Here is a 7,991-nt window from a genome sequence, read left to right on the forward strand (position 1 = left end):
AGTGAGTGAGTGAGTGAGTGAGTGAGTAAGTGAGTGAGTGAGTGAGTGAGGGAGTGAGTGAGTGAGTGAGTGAGTGAGTGAATGAGTGACAGGAGAGAATATAGAGTGAATGATTGAATGAGGTATGGAGTGGGTTGATTATGTGAGTGAGTAATTAAATAAATGTTTAGGGGAATTAATTAGTGGATGAGTGGCTGAGTGAGGGAATTAGGGAATGAGAATAAATGAGGAGGAAGTAAGAAGGGGGATTAAGGAGAAAGTAAGCGAGTTAAAATGAATACCTGAGAAAAGAGTGAAGGATTGGGTAAGAGAAAGTACACGAACTACCGACGAGATTAACACTTGGTTAGCAAAAACCTGAGCGTCAATGAGCCGGGAATAAAAACCCATGTGAGCTCCACCGTCTCCCAAATGCGCGAAGACATAACGCCAGCGGTCGACAAATCCCAACTGCCATATCGGCGACAACGATTGAGGACGCTCACCAAAGTTCTCTTTTGTCTTAAACCATGGCCACTCAACAAGATCGATACCCATCAGATAGAAATCGTCTACGCCCCACCTGTGTTGAGAAAGCTAATGGAATGTCACACGTCACAGTTAAAAGCGGAGGGACCAACAGTAGTATGGGTGTTCCCAGCGGAATCCTCGCAGACCTCCCTCTCCCTCCTCCCTTTCCCCCCTTCCCCCACACAAACCCATCCACCTTCCCTAGTCGAAGGGAATTTCCGCTATGTTACTAGTTCCGCAGTAAATTGTTTGCGAGCATGTTAGAGAAGACGTGTGAGTGAATCAGGGAAGCTTGTAGACCTGGTGGCGATTTTACAACCACTGAGGAATCTTTAGCGTGTGCAACTTGCAGACGGGACCTCTGTTCTTTTTTCGCCCTTGTCCAAGAAGACTAGGCATTCGATCTTATTTACCCAAAGGTCAGTGGTGTGGCTGAAAGACTGCAGAAAGAAGGAGCCAGGAGCAGCAATAGAGAGAGTCAGGTGTCCAGAGGAGGGGGAGAGGGGAGGGTCGAGAAAGTGGAGATTAAAGCAGATGAAAGAACATGACAAGGGAGCAGGAACGGAAGCGAAAGGAGAACATTTTAGAGAAAAAAAATGTTCTTCGCTGTCAGGTTTCGAACATGGAACCTTTTAAATGAGAGGCGAACACCGTACCTCTAGATCATGAGAGCCTCGAGCAAATAGAGGAATCAGTGACTTAGGCTCAGAACCAAAGCAAAAACAAAGCAGCCTTATAAAATGAATGTGTGTCAGGGTGCCAAAGATTATTCTTCTCATCTGGCCTAATCGTTTCCGAGCAGCCCTCACCAAACAGATAAATGTTAAAGGGAAGGTACAATTCAGTACTTGGAAACACAAAGTTCCATATTTAATTGATGTTTTGAGCTATTAAGATAATGAATTTAGAAACCAAATGTTCTAATTTGCTCTATCAAAATCGTAAGATTATTCAGAGTCTTTGTCAATATATTCAAAAAATTGCATTTTAAAAAGCTCGACGTGTTGTAAAACTCAAATGTTTTATGTCAAATTTCTCAAAACTAGGTACTGAGCAGATAGAATTGTGTAATCTAAGGTAGCAAAAGGATAATGGTATGCACAGTTTCAAATAGATTGACGGAAACTTTCCTCACATGGTGCAAGGGATTCCGCAGACCTCTGAACTTTCACCGACTCCACAACCTCCCGCCTATCAATGAAGCCCATCAGATCGCTACTCTGTTTTTCTCCACATTTCGACATTGTGACGTCATGGTGTCTCCAGCAGACTGGTCGGGGTGGTGTGGGTAAGCTGGGAGGAGGGGGGGGAGATGGGCGATAGTCTACTGAAGCTGTCCTGGTCTGTCACACAGACGTAAGGTTAAGACGCCGGTGATTTCATCTACTTTTTCCTCCAGATTTCTCCGGAGCCCCTGCCAAGAGGGTCCCTCCCTGGGTGGAATGATGTGAGGTTACTGACAACCATACAGTAACTTAACTCATGGAGAGTTTTTTAATTTTAAAAAATACATATATGAAGTGTTGATTTTTACGCCCCCATCGACATAATTTAGATAATTTAGGATGTGGGCGTCGATCCTGTATGCCAGGGACTACCTGGGCTGAGATGGGTACAAGAGAACAACCGATGAACGTACTCGATTAAAGTTCTTCCTACAAGGCACAAGGAAATCGAACTTGGGTCTTCTTAAAGTGACAGCGAAGCGCCTAACAGCAACACCACAGACGCCGGTTTAAAAGGAGCGTGGGATTGTTTCTTTATATAGTTTTGTGACACTTGCAAGACAGTAAGGATTAAGTGCCGAAGATGAGAGATGTTTTAAGATAGTCATAAAACACAAAAAGGAAGTAGGAGAGATAACGACCATATAGATATTTGATAGGAAAGAAAGGGCAAACCACACCTGAGGACCCGCCAACGACCCACTGCTGTGTCGTATAAGCTTATCCCTATACTGCAGGGGTCGCCAATCGACAGGGCGTTGGCCCATGTAGACCAAATCAGACCCACAAGGTTGTTTTTTCTAGCCTGCCACCATTTAGCAACATAGTAAACTTGAAAGAGGATAATACTGTAACAAAAATACTAGGTAAATAATTGATATTCAAGTAATATCTCAATTTGTTACTCGGACCAGTCTTACAATGACTACAACACCAGAACATTTTATCGTGTGGTTGGCGGGTGCTCTAGCGTGGTTTCATTCTTTTCAAACATTCGTCCAGATCACTCCTTTTCATTCGTTTTTTTTTGGGTGTGTTTTACTCTGTTGTAACGCCTCTAATCATCGGCACTCATAGCCTTTGACCGTGTTGTGCTGTAAGTGTCGTAAAACTCTTACCAAAACTAAAACAACGCATTTTACTCATACTTTACTAATATTCGGCACCGAATCAGGACACATCACCAATCCCCCCCCCCCATCCCCCCCCCCCACACACACACACGCACACAAAAACAAACCTGAAACAAACCAAACCAAAACAAAAAATAAAAAAATAAAACCTGACTTGGAAGATGAGCTCGTGGCGTGCTCAGGAACTCTCTCGGTTATTTGGCCTATTTTAAAAATATTAAGGACGGGGGTGGGGGGGGGGGGAGCGGTCACTAAGTCTTTGGTGTGGGTATGAAGGTATCGTGGTATATAAATTAAATTTTGCCAGCCTTTAGACAATTTCTTTAGAAGACACATGCACATTTTTTTAGAAAATCCGACCATAATAAGGCACAAGTCAGCGTGTTTAATGAAACAATGCACAAAAAGGTTTTTTTTCTTTTCTTAAGCTGTGCCATGGAGCCTGTTGAATATTGCTCAGTTATCAAGTTTTACCCTTGCAAGGAAAATCCCCTTTCGGGCATTTTTCAGGAAATGGTCCAAGTTTATGGTCACAAATGTCTTCGTTATAATGCTGTTACTTACTGGGAAAGAAAATTCAAATCTGGATTATGTCGGTGATGGATGAAGATCGTGAAGGGTGCCCATCCTTTGTTGTAACTGAAGAGAGTCTATGCATAGGGACGAAACTGGTTCTACAAGAACGACATATAACTGTTTAACATCTCTCAAGTGAAACAAGAATCAATGTAGGGCTAATTGAAATGATTCTTTCTCCATTACTATCTTAACATGAATAAGGTGTCTGCACTGGGGGTGCCACGCCTTTTGAAAATTCAGCAAAATATGGACAGGATTGAGTTTTGCAAAACTCTCCTTCGAATTGAGTCCAATAACACACATTTCTTTTTAAAAGCAAGGTGAGTATGGGTGAAACATGGATTTATCATTTTGATTCAAGACAAAAAATATCCTTCATGGAATGGAAAACCCCTTCTTCTCCCTCACCAAAGAAGGAAAAGGTAACATCGTCAAATGGAAAGGTCATGCTGTCTGGGGTTGTGAAGGTATCATCATGACTAACTACCTGGAAAATGGAAAAACAGTCACAAGAGACTACTACTCGGGTTTGCAAATAGAATTGTGGTCTGAATTAGTGAGACAAAGGCGTGGAAAACTTCGTAAAGGGGTCATCCTACTACATGACAACTCCCCTGCGCACAGGGCACAACAAGCAGTCCAAACAGCAGTACAGTGCGGATTTGAAATCCTGCCACACCCAGCTTATTCACCAGACCTAGCCCCCTAAGACTTTATTATGTTTCCGAATCGAAAAAAAAAATCACTCAAAGGACGTCGTTTCCAAGACAACTAGGGGCCATTGAAGCTGTTGAAGACTAGTCAGGGCCCCATTCTGGGTCATTTTTCCTCTCAAGGACTTTTGAAGGTCAAAGAGAGGTGTCAGAAATGTGTGACTCTGCATGATGACTATGTAGAGGAATAAAAGTATATGTGCAATTATTCCTTCATATTTAGACAAAAAACTTCTTGAACCCCCCCCTCCCCTCCCCCCTGGTAGTGTGTTTTCGTAGAGTTTTACAAAGCCAACAACTGTATAAGGTAATATGAGCTCGCGGGACACAAGTTGGTTGTTTTCCCATTTAGTATTTTCAGTTTTGGGAATTTATTTATTTTTTTTTGCCCGGGTGGTGGTCAAACCCTACTTCATGCGATTTTAGAACCACCAAGTGATCTTAAACGTACGCAACCAGCACAGAGTACCTCCGAGGTTTTTTCGCCCCTGGTTGAAAAGGCTAGGTTTTCGATCTTACCTATCCAAAATCAGGGGTGTGGCTGAAAGACAAAAGTAAGAAGGAGTCAGGAGTAGCAGCAGAAAGTGTCTGGAGCCCAGAGTAGGGGGGCGGCAGATATTAGAGATGAAAGTAATTGAAAGAACATTACTAGAGAGCAGGAAAGGAGGTGAAAGGAGAAATTGCTAGAGACGAAAATGTTTCGTTGCAGCCAGTTTCGGACTCGGGACCTATTGAATAAGATAGGGACACCGTACCTCTAGACCTCTCTCTAGCGTTCTCTTTTTTAATGGTGAAATGGCAGAGGTTTAACGCCCCTATCAACACTATTAGGTTATTTAAGAGGCGGGGCCTCCGAGTGTAACGTCCATCTCCGAAAGGAGCCAGCCAAATGGGAAATTCGTGTATAGTGCCTTTCCCAGGAACACAACATCGGACCGAGCTGAGGCTCGAACCCCCCGAACCCGCAACCACACGATTACTAGTCCGGTAGTCTAACCACTAGACTACCGACGCCACTAGCGTTCTCTTTCTCGACCCATAAGTTACCTAAGTACCATGAAATAAGGTTGTGGTTCAGTATATGGGCCCACAATTCCCACCAAAACATTTATTTATTGTGTTTATCCACGTGCTCTACGCCTGTTCTCATGCTCACGATGGAGGTATTAACAAGCAACTGTTTGCCGGGGCGTCAAAATGTTCTCATGAGATTGCCCACAATAAAGTCTAATAAGTTCGGTGGTTACGTTCATTGGCATTAAGGGCATTGGTAATAAGTTGCGCCAAATATTTTTGACCTCACGATAGACAAAACCGTTTCAAATGAGAGGCTATAACCCTACTTTTAACTATGGGTAGTTTTAACTTCAAATTTGCAAAACATTAATATTAACGTGTATATAGCTCATTTGAATATCTATGTACATCCTTGATGTGTGTGTATGCATGTGTGTGTGTGTGTGTGAGTGTGTGTGTGTGTGTGTGTGTGTGTGTGTGTGTAAGTGTGTGCATATGGACGTGGTAGCACCATTGCTTTTGTAAACGACAGAGACAAATTCCTCCCTGCAAGAGGAATAAAGACTGACTTTGTCATTATTGTACCACGACAATTTTTTGAGTAGTTGCCCGTCCCCTGGAAGAGGGTGTGGAGAAAAGGCGAAGAGTTAGAGGGGAGGAAAAGATGGGATCTCTGTCAATACGGTGGAATGGCTTCTGACATACCGTCTTCAACTTTTAGATCTAGATTCTAGTTAGTTTTTTCCAAGTGTCACAAATTTGCATTTTAATCGCGCATCCGATTTTCCTTCATGAAAGACGAACCTTTAATAGCCTGTGTCTTTTGTACTCTCACTCTCCCTCTCTCTCTCTCTCTCTCTCTCTCTCTCTCTCTCTCTCTCTCTCTCTCTCATTCTCTGTCTCTTTCTCACGCTCTTCTCCCTCTGTCTCTCTTGTTTAATACTATCTGTCTCGGGGGTTTTTCTCTTCTGAAAGTAAACATTTGATAATGCAAAAATTCTAATAACTGTCATTGCCAAGCTGTATGGACCCGTTGAATACTTGTCCACACCAGACAATCATGTTTTCAAATGTTTTCGAAACAATCAAAATGGTGTTTGTTTGTGTGTTTGTAAATCAAACCAAGCTCCTAACGGGAAATGTGATTCTGTTCATAACTATGGTACTCGTACTAACATATCTATATCAGAAAAGTCAGGTGTTTAAGTACTCTTAATTTGGGTGGAGGGGGGGATGTTTTAGTCCCTTTCACATTGCTCTGAGATTGACGCCATCTGATTAGTAGAAAAAGGTGCGTATGATAGTATCCAATAGTGTATTACGTATAGTTATTATAACAAGTAATTGTAACAGATAGAGATTCAAGAAGTATAGAATCAGATGCATGTCAAGGATCTGAGAGCAATGATGGTTATAGATATGATGGTGGTGGTGAGTAATGATATGAGATGGTGTTCATCTTCATGGAAATAGTTATTGGTGAGTTAATGCGTTTAGTCATTAACATTTGAGGGTGTTTTCTTGGTTTTTAGGAAGGGGGAGGAGGTTAGGACTAACGCTAACATAAAACACTCTTTTTTTTAAATATGTGCTTATTTTATGCACTCCCATCGACACAATTTAGATCAGTGCTTGCCAACTTCGGTGGTATCGCGATTAGGTGATAATGGTGGGTGGTGGGGATCATGCGGGTAGTTACAGTTGGTGTTTGATGCCTCGATTGGAAATACATGTAGGTGAGCGATAAGGAAATTCAAAAGCGGGCACTGGTTATCTTTTTTTAAAGTTCACAAGCACTGGTTAAGATAAATCACGATTCGGGCTCCTTCGATTTTTACTTCGACAGAAGGAGAAGCAGCGTCTGGGTGTAGAGGTTAGGTGTTTCGCTACAAACACCTAAAACCTGAGTTCGATTCCGTGAAGGAGAGAATTAATTAATTGAGTATATCGGTCTTAATACAGGGATGTTATATCCCTCTCAGCCCAGGTTGGAACAGGCAGGCTGGTCGATGCTCGCCTCCTGAAGGATCCAATTTGTGTCGAAAAGAGATGTAAAAAACAGACATATTAAAAACAGACGGAGACATTATATTTTTTAACTACTATCCCGACACGGAAATCCAACCAACCTCTTCTGCGTGCAGGAGTCAATAACTTTCCCATTAGACCGCAGACTCGTGTTTTAAGGAAGAGCATCCTTTCAGATGAACAAAAACTAAGATACTTCAACAATCTTTCCTGGTAAGACAGAAAGGTTTACGTTAGTGAAATCACGCGATATTATATCACGACAGCTTGTTCAAGATAGACTGAACCCTTCAGAGCACTCCAATATCGTGCAACATCTAATATTTCCGAAGTTCCAGCGACTTTACTTTTGCTAATTATAGTATCAGCAACTCGCTATGCGCAATCTCTCGGTGAACATCCAAGCGCACATAAAAGTAAATGGTTGAGAGAATGACGTATATCAGACTCAAGCGCGTGCTGGTGAGTAAGGTGCCGTAGTGTTCGTTTTACTCTCACCACAATCTTGGCAATCTTGGCGATCAAAGTCATTTTCCAAAAGCATCAAAACAGTATTTATGTATTTGATTTTTCTTTGCCCTTTGTGTAAAAACCCTTTTTTGATGGAATACAAACCAGAAGATCCTCCCTATAGACTGAACATGTCTGAAGAAAGGGTTAACAAAAAGCTTGAGGGATATCCCCTTGGGTCCAAAATGGTCAAGTTGAGCCCTTCAGTGGCTGGCATGAATGGACACAGTTCTTGGTCCGTGTTTTTCACCTCCTTTTCCAACAACCCCTCACCC

The sequence above is a fragment of the Aplysia californica genome, unplaced genomic scaffold (assembly GCF_000002075.1).
Source record: "Aplysia californica isolate F4 #8 unplaced genomic scaffold, AplCal3.0 scaffold00813, whole genome shotgun sequence".
In the NCBI taxonomy this organism is placed as follows: Eukaryota; Metazoa; Mollusca; class Gastropoda; order Aplysiida; family Aplysiidae; genus Aplysia; species Aplysia californica.